Source organism: Ranitomeya imitator, chromosome 4 (genome assembly GCF_032444005.1).
Source record: "Ranitomeya imitator isolate aRanImi1 chromosome 4, aRanImi1.pri, whole genome shotgun sequence".
NCBI classification, from domain to species: domain Eukaryota; kingdom Metazoa; phylum Chordata; class Amphibia; order Anura; family Dendrobatidae; genus Ranitomeya; species Ranitomeya imitator.
Window position 1 is genome coordinate 252,510,395 of NC_091285.1, and position 12,940 is coordinate 252,523,334.

General features: G+C 44.9%; 1 pseudogene; it reads right to left on the reverse strand.

The window, feature by feature from the left end:
- Positions 1-4,250: 4,250 nt before the first annotated feature.
- Positions 4,251-5,334, reverse strand: LOC138674489 (YTH domain-containing protein 1 pseudogene; annotated as a pseudogene).
- Between the last annotated feature and the right edge of the window lie 7,606 nt (positions 5,335-12,940).

Consider the following 12,940-nt stretch of genomic DNA (forward strand, 5'->3'; position numbering starts at 1 on the left):
ACCGTGAATACCGTGGAGAAGAAGGTGTTTAATATGTTAGCTTTTTCCTCGTCATCTACAACCATTCTTTCCTCACTATTTTTTAAGGGGCCTACATTTTCAGTTTTTATTCTTTTACTATTGATATAGTTGAAGAACAGTTTGGGATTAGTTTTACTCTCCTTAGCAATGTGCTTCTCTGTTTCCTTTTTGGCAGCTTTAATTAGTTTTTTAGATAAAGTATTTTTCTCCCTATAGTTTTTTAGAGCTTCAATGGTGCCATCCTGCTTTAGTAGTGCAAATGCTTTCTTTTTACTGTTAATTGCCTGTCTTACTTCTTTGTTTAGCCACATTGGGTTTTTCCTATTTCTAGTCCTTTTATTCCCACAAGGTATAAACCGCTTACACTGCCTATTTAGGATGTTCTTAAACATTTCCCATTTATTATCTGTATTCTCATTTCTGAGGATATTGTCCCAGTCTACCAGATTAAGGGCATCTCTAAGCTGGTCAAACTTTGCCTTCCTAAAGTTCAGTGTTTTTGTGACTCCCTGACAAGTCCCCCTAGTGAAAGACAGGTGAAACTGTACAATATTGTGGTCGCTATTTCCTAAATGCCCAACCACCTGCAGATTTGTTATTCTGTCAGGTCTATTAGATAGTATTAGGTCTAAAAGTGCTGCTCCTCTGGTTGGATTCTGCACCAATTGTGAAAGATAATTTTTCTTGGTTATTAGCAGAAACCTGTTGCCTTTATGGGTTTCACAGGTTTCTGTTTCCCAGTTAATATCCGGGTAGTTAAAGTCCCCCATAACCAGGACCTCATTATGGGTTGCAGCTTCATCTATCTGCTTTAGAAGTAGACTTTCCATGCTTTCTGTTATATTTGGGGGTTTGTAACAGACCCCAATGAGAATTTTGTTACCATTTTTCCCTCCATGAATTTCAACCCATATGGACTCGACATCTTCATTCCCTTCGCTAATATCCTCCCTTAAAGTGGACTTTAGACAAGACTTTACATAGAGACAAACCCCTCCTCCTCTCCGATTTTTACGATCCTTTCTAAACAGACTGTAACCCTGTAAGTTAACTGCCCAGTCATAGCTTTCATCTAACCATGTCTCGGTTATTCCCACTATGTCAAAGTTACCTGTAAATATTTCTGCTTCTAGTTCTTCCATATTGTTTGTCAGGCTTCTGGCGTTTGCGAGCATGCAGTTTAGAGGATTTTGTTTTGTTCCAATCTCCTCACTGTGGATTGTTTTAGAAATGTTCTTACCTCCCTTCTGAGTATGTTTTCCTGGGTCGTCTTTGTACGAGTCTAATGTTTTTCTTCCCGTCCCCTCTTTTTCTAGTTTAACGCCCTCCTGATGAGTGTAGCGAGTCTTCTGGCGAATGTGTGTTTCCCAGGTTTGTTGAGGTGTAGTCCGTCTCTGGCGAGGAGTCCATCATACCAGTAATTCACACCGTGGTCCAGGAATCCAAATCCTTGTTGTCTGCACCATCGTCTTAGCCAGTTGTTTGCATCAAGGATCCTGTTCCATCTCCTGGTGCCATGCCCATCTACTGGAAGGATAGAAGAAAAAACTACCTGTGCATCCAGTTCCTTTACTTTCTTCCCCAACTCTTCAAAGTCCTTGCAGATTGTCGGTAGGTCCTTCCTTGCCGTGTCATTGGTGCCAACATGTATCAGAAGAAATGGGTGGACGTCCTTGGAGCTGAAGAGCTTTGGTATCCTATCGGTCACATCCTTGATCATCGCACCTGGAAGGCAGCATACTTCTCTTGCAGTTATGTCCGGTCTGCAGATGGCTGCTTCTGTGCCTCTCAGTAGTGAGTCTCCCACCACCACCACTCTTCGTTGCTTCTTGGCTGTACTTTTTGCTGTCACTTGTTGCTGTGTGCCCTTTTCTTTTTTGCTTGCTGGTATTGCTTCATTCTTAGGTGTGCCATCTTCATCCTCTACAAAGATTTGATATCGGTTCTTCAGTTGTGTGGTTGGTGATTTCTCCATGGTCTTCTTGCTTCTTTTGGTCACATGCTTCCACTCATCTGCTTTTGGAGGTTCTCTGACACTTTTTGCACCTTCTGTGACCAGTAGAGATGCTTCTGTTCTGTCTAGAAAGTCTTCATTCTCTTTGATGAGTTTCAAAGTTGCTATTCTTTCTTCCAGACCCCGCACCTTCTCTTCTAAAAGGGCCACTAGTCTACACTTCTGACAAGTGAAATTGGATTCTTCTTCTGGTCGATCTGTGAACATGTAGCACATGCTGCAGCTCACCATGTAGGTTGTCACATCTGCCATGTTGCTCCTAGATCCTGCTGACTTGCTGTGTGTTTTCCTTCTTGTGTAATCTACTCAGCCAAGCTCTCTTGCAATAATGTCCTACAGGCAAAAATTGGTGATGCTTTCGAAGCAGCTGGTCCCGGCTGTACCCAACGATCTTCTAGCTTAGGGAGACTTCGCTTCTCCCAGAAGGCACCTGGAATATGCAAATTAGCCTCCTGAAGCTTGAATCCCTGGTTTGGTGATGCTTTCGAAGCAGCTGGTCCCGGCTGTACCCAACGATCTTCTAGCTTAGGGAGACTTCGCTTCTCCCAGAAGGCACCTGGAATATGCAAATTAGCCTCCTGAAGCTTGAATCCTTGGTTTGGTGATGCTTTCGAAGCAGCTGGTCCCGGCTGTACCCAACGATCTTCTAGCTTAGGGAGACTTCGCTTCTCCCAGAAGGCACCTGGAATATGCAAATTAGCCTCCTGAAGCTTGAATCCCTGGTTTGGTGATGCTTTCGAAGCAGCTGGTCCCGGCTGTACCCAACGATCTTCTAGCTTAGGGAGACTTCGCTTCTCCCAGAAGGCACCTGGAATATGCAAATTAGCCTCCTGAAGCTTGAATCCCTGGTTTGGTGATGCTTTCGAAGCAGCTGGTCCCGGCTGTACCCAACGATCTTCTAGCTTAGGGAGACTTCGCTTCTCCCAGAAGGCACCTGGAATATGCAAATTAGCCTCCTGAAGCTTGAATCCCTGGTTTGGTGATGCTTTCGAAGCAGCTGGTCCCGGCTGTACCCAACGATCTTCTAGCTTAGGGAGACTTCGCTTCTCCCAGAAGGCACCTGGAATATGCAAATTAGCCTCCTGAAGCTTGATATCCTTGGTTATACCTGAAAGAAAAGGCTTTTAACAAGAAATTAACATACTTTTTTGGGTAAGATTTAATTCCTCAAACTTGATTCTGCCTATGCATTCAGGAGAGTTGTGGCTTTGTTTTTTTTATTCTGGATTTGAAATCTCTAGTCTATTCTAGTCTAAAATATAAGCTCCCCCCTGACAGATCTTGACAAATCAGAATGAAACACGAGTGGGTAGAATGGATTGGGCAGGAGGAATGGGGCCAAAATGAAATCCTCAAAGAAGCCACAAACTCTTCCATGCAGCTTGATGTGAGGATTTTTTGCTCTTCATCACCGGCACCGACATGTGTGCTGTGTAGTGTTGAGCATTCCGATACCGCAAGTATCGGGTATCGGCCGATACTTGCGGTATCGGAATTCCGATACCGAGATCCGATATTTTTGTGATATCGGGTATCGGTATCGGAAGTGTAAAATAAAGAATTAAAATAAAAAATATTGTTATATTCACCTCTCCGGCGGCCCCTGGACATCAGCGGGAGGATCCGGCGTCCGGCACGGCTTCTTTCTTCAAAATGCGCGCCTTCAGGACCTGTGGAATGACGTCCCGGCTTCTGATTGGTCGCGTGCCGCCCATGTGACCGCCACGCGACCAATCAGAAGCCGCGACATCATTCCTCAGCTAAAGTCCTAGAATGAGCGCCTTCTAGGACCTGAGGAATGACGTCGCGGCTTCTGATTGGTCGCGTGGCGGTCACATGGGCGGCACGCGACCAATCAGAAGCCGGGACGTCATTCCACAGGTCCTGAAGGCGCGCATTTTGAAGAAAGAAGCCGTGCCGGACGCCGGATCCTCCCGCTGATGTCCAGGGGCCGCCGGAGAGGTGAATATAACAATATTTTTTATTTTAATTCTTTATTTTACACTTTAATATGGATCCCAGGGCCTGAAGGAGAGTTTCCTCTCCTTCAGACCCTGGGATCCATGAGGATACATTCCGATACTTGATGTCCCATTGACTTGTATTGGTATCGGATATCGGTATCGGCGATATCCGATATTTTTCGGGTATCGGCCGATACTATCCGATACCGATACTTTCAAGTATCGGACGGTATCGCTCAACACTAGTGCTGTGTTGTCCGTCATGTTACTCCAGCACAAGTGCCTACTATCAGTCCAAAGAACGTTTCTAACCTTCCCACTTCTCGTGTTGCTTCACGGCGTGAGGGACGACCTCGCGATCTGGGCTGAGAATGCATTCTTCTCTTGTGCCTCATTTTGTGAATGACTTGATACAAGTCAATGCTTTCATCCGTTGGAAACAAAAGGCAAAGCTGGGTTCCACAATCTGGTTCAATTTCCTGACCATCTCGACCAATCTTCACTGGCTTGTGTTCATTCCATTGGTTGGCTAAATGGGCAGACTTTGTAAATGGCAATTCTCTCCTGCAAATCCAGTCTATCTTGAAAACACCACCAAGCATTTTTGCATTCATCCCTGCAGGAAGAACCCAGTGTATTGGTGATCCGCCATGGTGAGATTCAGAAGACAACCGGGCAAACCCTTGAAATTTTCCACTTTCTCTGACAGAAAACACCAATATTACACTTCTAGCAGCCTTGAATGCCGCATTCAGCTTTTTTTTCGTTGACTGGCAATGTTGACCAAACACCCTTTGCTTTAGCCAATGAGACATTTTCATGGTTGTTGCTTTTAATGAGGAAAAATCGGGCATCCTGGAGAATGTATCTAATTTTATTTATTCGTTCTTTTCGAACATCGCGAACAGAGGAGGACAATTTTTCATGCTTCTTTTCTGAACCTGAAATGTCTGAGCCAGACCCAGAACGAATTGAATCAGAGAAAGAAGCGGAATCAGATTCGGAGTCACTAGCTTCACTACGAGTATCATAATCATTTCCTTCTCGCTGGTCTCGCTCACGCCCTTCTGGACCATACTCCTCTTCCTCCTCTCCCTCCTCCTCCTCTTCGGCTTCTTCTCCTTCGTCCTCCTCTTCTTCCATGCCTTCCTCATTTTCACTGTTTGCTTGATCTTCATCAGATGATTCACTACCACTACCACTATCCCTGTCTGACCCATAATCTTCAGAGTTGCCATCAGACGAGCGACTTGACCGGCTTTGCCTTCGGCTTGAATTTATGAGAGATCTTAATAACAACACACTCAATATACGCCTGACCCATGCTTTCAGCATGGTGACGGTTGACTTCCTTGACGTCCGTCTGGAAATTGATTCAGATCGGCGCATCCAGACTGACGTCTTTAGGAAGCCTACCTCAGTTAACTCTCTACTACATGCCACTTCTGCGCATCATCCTGCCACTGTGAGGGCCGTCCCGGTCGGACAGTTTCTCAGGATGCGGCGGATATGCTCTTCGGAGATAAAATTTGAACAACAGGCTGGTGATCTAAAACAGCGCTTTAGAACTCGTGGCTACAGCCACAGATCCATCAAAGCTGGCTATGATCGAGCCAGGACCACACCACGCAGTGATCTTTTGCATGGTACCTCTCGACGTCGGCAGGATAACAAAGATGGACCAATAAGATACATCTCTACTTACAACCATGAGTGGGAGAACATGCGTTCTATTTTTGCAAAACACTGGCCTGTACTTCAGACTGAGCCTTCCCTGCGTGCTGCCCTGGGGGATTTTCCTTTAATGACTCCTAGAAGGTGCAAGAACCTTAATGACATATTAGTGAGGAGTCATTATACCCCAACTCCACCTAATGTTTTTGGTACAGGTGGTCCTCGTCCAGGATGTGTTTCATGTGGGCGTTGTCTTGCCTGCGCCAATGTCCTCCGCTGCTCTGATTTTGCTTCAAGTGATGGGAAGAAAATATTTCAAATTAGACAGCGCATAACTTGTAACACCAACAATGTTATTTACTATGCGACTTGCCCTTGTCCAAAAATATATATTGGACTCACTACTCGTGAACTCAGGGTTCGGATACGCGAGCATGTGCGGGACATTGGCGCGGCCAAGACAGCGCCCACCTTGGTGGACTTGAACACAATCCCACGCCACTTTCGGCAGTACCACAATTGTAACGCCAAATTACTCTCTGTTAGGGGGATTGATGTCCTCCATCTTGGCATCAGAGGGGGTGACTACAAAAAAAGACTCGCACAAATCGAGTCAAAATGGATTGTTCTGCTCGATACCTTGACACCCAGGGGCCTTAATGAGTCCCTGAGCTTTGCCCCATTTCTTTAGCGTAGCTATATGTGAGTCTCTGCTGTGTTCCCTCATGTTCCTCCGGATTTGTTTTTATATTTTTATCATTTGATTCTTGATTTTAATTGTATGTCTATCTTTCCATAGTAATATCCCGTGTATATGGCTTCCCTCTGATCCTGGCTCGTGTGTGATGAACACTCTACATGAATCCTTACTCTTCGTTGACTATTTACGAGAGACTGTGCAGTATCTGTCATCTGGCATTTCCGAAAGGCATTTTGGACAACATATGTTTGTGTGCATTTTTATTAATTATTATTTTTTATATTTTGTATACATACCGGTATACTTATAGTATATATGGCTGCGCTTTCAATGTCTCTGCACATTATTACCATCTTTTGGCTACATATACCCATTGTGAGTGTTTTTTCCATGCGGGGCGTTGTGCCTCAGGTTACATTATAGCTACCTGGTATATGGCTCCTATTGGTTATCAGGAGCCATGTCCATCTTTTACTTCCTTTATCCATGTGGCTGAGCGCATCGCGCTGTTTGTGAGCGGCTCCGGTGTGTGGGCGGGGCGTCTTGGTGCCTTGTGCGCAGTCGCCGGATCTCCTTTCCGGCGCCTGCGCACCTGGCCTGACGCCCTGCCTCCACTCCGGACCCGCTCTCCGCAGTGCGTATGCGCCGCTATGGCCGCATGGATTGGTTGTTGCGGCACACGTGACCGGGGTTAGGGGGGGTCATAAGCAGGTCCTATACCGGCACATAGCTATCCCCTTGAGAAAGCGGCACTTTGGAGCCGCGAAACGCGTGTCGGGGCGCTTTCTTTCTTCCGGGGGGACCCTTCCTCTGCATCCCTGGTAGGTGAGCCTCTCCACCATGTTTATGTGTCTTCTTGTTTTGGCGTAATATGCGCAATAGTGGTATTATCGGCTGCTATACATGTTCATTGATGGACTTCATCACAGTGCCTGTCACTTGGCTGTGCACTGTATACTATTCTTAGCCTGGTACCACTATTTATAACACAGTTGTTTTAGGCATAGGTGTGGTTAGGCCCTTTTGTATCTACTATTTTGGGCTTTTCTCTTTGCCCCTTATTTTTCCATTGTTATATGCTATATGGGATGTGCAGGGGTTGGCTCCTCCCCCCCTGTGCTTGACTGGATTGCACCTTATATGGAATTATGTTTGTATTTTATCTTTTTGTATGCTAATAAAGACGTGTCTATTTCATTATATTTAGACTGTATGCTCCTTTTTTTCTCCTGTTTAATATATATATATATATATATATATATATATATCTCTAATATATAAAGCTGAATGTGTGTATGTGTGTGTGTGTATGTGTGTATGTCCGGGATTGGCATCTGCACCGTCGCAGCTACAGCCACAAAATTTTGCACAGTCACACGTCTGGACCCCGAGAGCGTCATAGGCTATGTTGTGAGGCAAAATTTTAACCCCGCGCGTTCCAATTCACCAAACAATTTTGCCCCTATCTACATAATGGGGAAAAAAGTGAAAGGAAAAGTGTTGGAGGCGTCGCAGCTACAGACACAAAATTTTGCACAGTCACACGTCTGGACCCTGAGAGCGTCATAGGCTATGTTGTGAGGTGAAATTTTAACTCCGCGCTTTCCAATTCACCAAACTATTTTTCCCCTATCTACATAATGGGGAAAAGTGAAAGGAAAAGTGTTGGAGGCAAATTGACAGCTGCCAGATGTGAACAAGGGGGACTTAAAGAATGAGAGCGATGGCGCAAAAGAGTCTATACTGTACAGTTGCTAAGGTGGGGCCCAGACATGAGATACTCACCACACATGGGGATATGAACACACACACAAAATGCGCCACACACTACCACGTGCTTGAACACATATTACCCTCAGCACACATTTCACCACAAATACACCAACCTCGCCACATAAAAGTCGAAACACAAAAGTCGTCGCTCAAAACTCACCACGCGCAAAACTTGCCACATGCAAAAACTAGGCTCACGCAAAACTCGCCACAAGTGCAAAACTCACCTCATGGAAAACTCGCCACACGTAAAACTTGCACACGTGGAAAAATTGCCACATGCACAAAATTTGCAACACATGCAAAAGTTGCCTCACATAAAACTTGCACATACTCAAAAGGCACCACACATAAAACTCGCCACGCGCAAAACTCGCCATGCGCAAAACTTGCTGCACACAACTTGCTACACTAACCTGTCACATGCAACTCGACACACAAAAAGTTGCTACACGCACGTTGCCACACAAAACTCATCTCACAAAAGTCGCTACATGCATGTCGCCACACACAACTCAACACACACAACTTGACAAACGAAACTCGCCCTAAAACACACACAAGTCTGGTATTAGCCTTCAAAAATAAAAATCTGATTAATAAGCAGATAAACTACAAAAGCAACAAATGTACCATATAGGAAATACGGCAGCTGTCAGTCACATGACCTGTCTATTATGTGTATGTGTGAGCTAATATATACTGCCAGGGGGAGGGCTTCCTGTTGGCTGGGGATTTATCAGGCTGCCAATTTATCTTACCAATACTGAGGTAAAAATACCGAGCAAATAACGTGTGAACGAGGTCTAATACAGGAGATCACACAGGTATATACTATATACAGGGGAGATGACACACAGATATATACTATATACAGGAGAGATGACACGCAGGTAGATACTATATAGAGGAGGAGATGACATACAGGTACATACTATATACAGGAGGAGATGACATACAGTTATATACTATATACAGGAGGAGATGACACACAGGTATATTCTATATATAGAAGATGACATACAGGTATATACTATATACAGGAGGAGATGACATACACGTATATACTATACAATATATAGAAGGAGATGACATACAGGTATATACTATAAATAGGAGGAGATGACATACAGGTATATACTATATACAGGGGAGATGACACACAGCAGGTATATACTATATACAGGGGAAATGACATACAGGTATATACTATATACAGGAGATGACATACAGGTGTATACTATATATAAGGGAGATGACAAACATGTATATACTGAGGTGAAATGAGAGGTGTGAGGTGAAAATGAAAAGGTGTGAGTGCAAAATGGGAGAAGTGAGGGAAAATAGTGGAGTGATCGGAAAATGACAGATGTGAGGTCGAAATGACAAGTGTTAGGGGGGAATGAGAGGAGTGAGGGAGAAAATGAGAGGTGTGAGGGAGAAAATGAGAGATGTGATTGGGAAAATGAGAGGCGTGATGGGAAAATAAGAGAAGTGAGGTGCTATAACTAACCACAGACATTTACTATGCCCAGGCAACGCCGGGCTCTTCAGCTAGTATATATATATATATAATTACATACTGTATAGTACTCCCTTCTTTTGCTTTAATAATAATCTTCATTTATATAGCGCCAACATGTTCCGCAGCGCTTTACAGCTAAACAGTTTCAAACTTAACAGTCACAAGAAACAGCGTTAACAATAATATAATGTTTAAAGCAAAATAAAACAACCCTGCTCTTGAGAGCTTACAATCTACAATGAGGTGGGGGGGATACAAAGTACAGGTGTGTATTTGCAATGATGTATTTACTTTGAAGGTCCAGCCATCTTCAGGGGGTGGGGGATAGGTGAAGATAGTGAATGGGCTACATACGCACACTTACACATAAAATGACTTTGATTAGGGAACATGATAGGCCGCTCTGAACAAATGTGCTTTGAGGGAGCACCTAAAACTGTGCAAGTTGTGGCTAGTCCTAATTTCTTGGGGTAGAGCATACCAGAGGGTTAGCGCAACGCAAGAGAAGTCTTTGAGTCGGGAGTGGGAGGTTCCGGATTAGTGCAAAGGTTGGTTGAAAGTCGTTTACAGAGCACGGCGATTGCTAGGCTGATAGACAGAAATGAAGGAGGAGATGTAAGGGAGCGCCGCACTGTGCAGAGCTTTGTGGGTGAGAACAAGTATTTTGATTTGGATCCTATAGTGAATGGGCAGCCAGTATAATGACTAGGGTTGAGCGACTTTTACTTTTTTAGGGTCGAGTCGGGATTTGCGAAACCCGACTATCTCAAAAGTCGAGTCGAGTGAAATCGGCCGATTATCGCGTAAAGTCGGGGTCGGGATCGACCGAAACATGAAACCCAATGCAAGTCAATGGGGGAGCATAGTCGGCAGTGAGTGGAGGCCAGAAAAACACGTATGTAGCGGTCTGGGTCAATGTATCAGCAGAGTCATCTAGCACTGGCTGGGCAATGGGCAGGATGAGGAGGAAACACAGATATAGTCCCAAATACAAAAGTAGGCTAAAAGCAGTTCAAAATTGTTAACAGGGCTAAACAGGCGGCATTGCTTTGTTCAGTGGAGGACAACTGTAATGAGAGCCTGACACAGTGAGTAGGCCCAAATCAGTAAGTAGTCTAAATGCTGTTCAAAATTGGTAACAGTAGTAAACAGGCGGCACTGCTTTGTTCAGTGGAGGAGAACAGCAAGGAGTGGCAGACACCGTTAGTAGGCCCCAACCCAACTAGTAGGCCAAATGCAGTGTAATATTAACAACTACTTAACGAGAGCCTGAAAATGGAAGTTCAGGACAGGAAACCAGGAGAACAGCAAGGAGCAGCAGACACCGTTAATAGGCCCCAACAAAACTAGTAGCCCCACTGCAGTTGTTCCATTTAACAACTATTTAACAAGAGCCTGAAGATAGAAGCTCCGGAAAGGCAACCAGGGAACACCTTGGAGAGGCAGACACTGTTAGTAGGCCCCAACCAAGCTAGTAGCCCCACTGCAGTTTTAAAATTCCGATAGGCTGAAAACGTGATAATTGCAGGTCCTTTTTTTTAAAGAGGACAGCTGTATTGAGTGGCGCAGCCAGACACTGCTAGTAGGCCTTACACCACAAAGTTGGCTCGATGCAGGATTAAAAAAGGTTACATGGGTACACGGTCAGCATTGGTGTGGTCAGTGGAGGACTATTGGAAGGAGGGACCGCAGACAGACTTACTAGGCCTAAAATAAAAAAAGGTGGCTCTATGCACTTTTAAATAGGATCCAGTGGTACACAGGCAGCATTGGTGTGGTCAGTGGAGGACTATTGGAAGGAGGGACCGCAGACAGACTTAGTAGGCCTAACATAAAAAAAGGTGGCTCTACGCACTTTTAAATAGCATCCAGAGGTACACAGGCAGCATTGGTGTGGTCAGTGGAGGACTATTGGAAGGAGGGACTGCAGACAGACTTAGTAGGCCTAACATAAAAAAGTAGGCTCTATGCACTTTTAAATAGGTTCCAGGGGTACACAGGCAGCATAGGTGTGATCAGTGGAGGACTATTGGAAGAAGGGACCGCAGACAGACTTAGTAGGCCTAACATAAAAAAGTAGGCTCTATGCACTTTTAAATAGGTTCCAGGGGTATACAGAAAGCACTGGTGTGGTCAGTGGAGGACTATTGGAAGGAGGGACTGCAGACAGACTTAGCAGGCCTAACATAAAAAAGGTGGCTCAATGCAGTTTCAATTATCTTACAGGGGTACACAGGCAGCATTGGTGTGGTCAGTGGAGGACTATTGGAAGGAGGGACTGCAGACAGACTTAGTAGGACTAACATAAAAAAGGTGGCTCAATGCAGTTTCAATTATCTTGCAGAGGTACACAAGCAGTATTGGTGTGGTCAGTGGAGGACTATTGGAAGGAGGGACCGCAGACAGACTTATTAGGCCTAAAATAAAAAAAGGTGGCTCTATGCACTTTTAAATAGCATCCAGGGGTACACAGGCAGCATTCGTGTGGTCAGTGGAGGACTATTGGAAGGAGGGACTGCAGACAGACTTAGTAGGCCTAACATAAAAAAAGTAGGCTCAATGTCTGACGTTGGGTGCGCGCCACCACCGCCAGAGACACTTCATTGTACTATGAGGGACCTGGTGCCAGTGCCGTCGACCAAAAGTGGACACACCCACCTCTTCAGAAAAAAAAGGCACTCTCACGGGTGCTTTCGCCAAGTGGCGAGACCACGGCCCCGTGGGGGGAGTCAGCCCATTTAGGGAGGTGTAAACGTGTCGTATACTGGACATACAGCAGTGTTGTGAGTTCTGTTTTTGGGCTCCCTCTGGTGGTTACTGATGGTACTGGGTGATTTGTGTTCTGCTGTCTCTGGTGTCCACCTGTTCTATTAGGATTTGGGAGTTTCCTATTTAACCGGGCTTTCTTGTCATTTCCCCGCCGGCTATCAAGGTTATCAGAGTGTTTTGTTACCTCAGCTTCTGGCTTCAGTAATCTTCAGGACAAGCTAAGTTTTTGATTTTCTTGTTCCACGTTTTTATTTATTTTTGTCTTGTCCAGCTTGCATATAATTGTTTCTTTGCTGCTGGTTGCTCTAGCGGGCTGTAATTGCTCCTCATGTTCCATGAGTTGGAACATGAGTTCAAGTAATTACAGGATGGTTTTTTGAAGGGTTTTTTGCTGACCGCGCAGTTTACTTTTGTATCCTCTGCTATCTAGTTTTAGCGGGCCTCATTTTGCTGAATCTGATTTCATACTGTGTATGTGCCTTCCTCTCATTTCACCGTCA